Below are 2,977 nucleotides of genomic sequence, written 5' to 3' on the forward strand. Positions count from 1 at the left end.
TTCCAATTCATGAAAAAGGGAGTTTTTTCCATCTTTTAGTATCTTAATTTCTCTTTTCCATATCTGAAAGTTTATGTTTTAGAAGTGTTTAGTTGCCTTGGTTATGCTTATTTTTGGTATTTCATTATTTTGTGACAGTTGTGAGTGGGACTTTTCCCCTGATATACTTAAGTATATATATTATTGGTATATTAAAAGTGTGTGTGTGTGTGTGTGTGTGTGTGTGTGACTTGATGGGAGGAGCAGTATCTGTGTAACTCTGGCAGACCTGAAATTGGATTTATAGACCAAGTTGGCCTCATACCCACAAAGATTCACCCCTCTGCCTCTCAAGTGCTGGAATGAAAAACACAGATCAAGAAAAGCCGCTGATTTATTTGTTGTGTATTAATTTTGTATCCTGATGAAAGTGCTTATGAGCCATAAGAGGCTTTTGTTGTTGTGCAGTGTTTTGGATTTCTCATTTATAAAATTCTATCATTTGCAAACAGAGACGCTTTGATTTCTTCTTTTCTTTGCAACCATTAAGTGTCTATTATTATTGATTTAGCTAAGCTTCAAGCACAATATTGAGTTGGACTGGAGAGAGTTGACACCTTTGTGTTGTTCCCCATTCTTAGTGAGAAAGCTTGGGTTGTTCTTTATTTAATATGGTGGTTTCTGTAAATTTGTCATATATGTTTTATTATGTTGTAGTTCTACCACCTCCATCCTTAGCATATCAGTGGACTTTATCATGAAGAAGTATTGGATTTTGACAAGATGTTTTCTGTATCTATTGAGATAATCATGTGATTTCTGTCTTTGAGTGTTTATGTGATAAGTTTCATTGTTAATTATATGCTTCAAATCATCTCACATTACTGAATTGATGTCATCTTGATCATAATGAATAGCCTATTTGAATTTTGATTGCAAGCATTTTATTGAGAATGTTTGGCTCTATTTATCAGGAGTGTCAGTCTGCAGATGTTGTTTCTTTATCAGTTTAGGTGTCCACTGGGTCCACAGAGTGCTTAGAAACATTTCTTCATTTCTGTTTTACAGAATAATCATAGTAGTACTGGTATTAGTTCTTTTGAGGCCTGGCAAATTCTGCAGTGAATTTATCTAGTTCTAGAATATTTTAATTTTTTATTGCTCTTTAATCTCATCACTGTCTACGGATTTGTTTAGTTTATTTATTTTGGTAACCCTCCACTTGGCTTTCATTTATTGTTCATTCCCTAGCAAATAATCCCAAGATTAATAAAATAGGATGAGGCTAATTTTGAGATAAAGGAGTACTTACTTTTCCTCTAGTGCAAGAAATTGTTACCCACAATAAACCTGTGCTGCTAGTGGACAAAATCAGGTGCAATGTCCATAGCTTAGAAAATCTAAGCTATGTATATGTATGTGTACATTATGTGTAGGTGTATTGTATAGGGTGTATGTATGTATATGTGTGTGTGCATATATTGTATCATCACTACTCTACCATCACTTATTACATTTCCCACATTTTAAAGCACTTTTTTATCAGTACAATTCATGGAAAGAAATGTCAACAACCTCTACTGTGTTGCTAAATCCAAAGGTTATTTCTCTGACCTCATTTGATTAAGTTACTCATCAGTATTTAAAAGCACTAGGCACTCCCCTTTCTTTGAGCAGTAGGTCCTTCCAGTTTCTATGACCCTTTACTTTTCTGGATAATACTCTAATCTTATCCTTCTCTGTTAACCTTGTTCTTATAGGTCGTCTTTAAAGAAATTGGAATCCTCCAGAGATTGTGTCGGAAACTTTTGTTTCTAAGTATTTTGTCTTCAAGTAACCTCGTTTAGGTTCTGTGTTAAAAACAATATCCAATACTGTTGACTGTACCACTCTTGTTACCAGACATAGAAGGAAAGAACCAAGACTCTCCTGAGCGCCAGGATTATACAACCAGTTATATGTACAAACATTCTTACTTGGGTATCATTAGAAATAAAAATTCATTGAAGTTGGAATAATTTTTATATCGGTCCACCAAACCATTTCCTCTGCTTATTTCTCCTATTTCTGAAATGACATCACCATCCACTCAATGTTTTTTATTTTTAAAACACAGGAATTTTATCTCTGATTAGAAGAGATTTTCTAATCTCTTCATATCTTGCCAGCAGCACATAGTGCATATTTTACCTTTAAAATGCATCCATGTTTGGTCAACTTTTATCTCTATTATCATCATATTAATTGAGGCATATTATAGTTTAGCTGGATTACAGAAAAGATTCTAGATTGTTTCTTATTCATTATTCACCCCAGTTTCCTAATAACATAAAGTAGACTATTACAATCTCCTATTGAGAGCCTGCAGTGGCTTGCAATTGCATTAAGAACAAATTCAACTTGATGGCATTTTCAAGGCTCTATTTGATAAATGTCTCAATGCTATGCCTTATTTTAACCCTCTGCCTTCTAGTCCCAATGCAGTATTTATGATTTTTGACTTTGTCAAGCTTGTCACACTTGATCTCTGACTGTGGTACTGCTCAAGTGGCCCAGAAAATGTGTCCCATTTTTGTTACCCAGATTAATAGAACACTTATCTCCACATACTGAAGACAGGCATCCACAGAAATTTTATTCACAATTGTCCAAAACTGAGTGTGGTCAGGATGTCTTCCAGTAGGTGGGTGGAAAAACAAATTGTTCAATAACTGATACCTGTTGGAGTATTGTTTTGTGTACTGGTTAAAGGTTATCCTTGTGTTATTCAAATGCTGATTTCTGAAACAACAGAGATCTGATTACAGGCTGGATTTTGGTTTTGTTAAGTATTTCCTGCCTTAGAGTTTTGCAAACAGTGTTTCTCCATCACCTTCTGACAGTTTAAAAAAAAAAAAAAAAGGTCTATGGCCTCTAGCAAAAGGAAGAATAGTAAAGTGGGACTTCCAGAAAGAGAGGAACTCTGGGAAGGAGTGAGGTGGAAGATTCAATCAGCCAG

The sequence above is a fragment of the Micromys minutus genome (genome assembly GCF_963924665.1).
Source record: "Micromys minutus genome assembly, chromosome: 1".
NCBI lineage: Eukaryota > Metazoa > Chordata > Mammalia > Rodentia > Muridae > Micromys > Micromys minutus.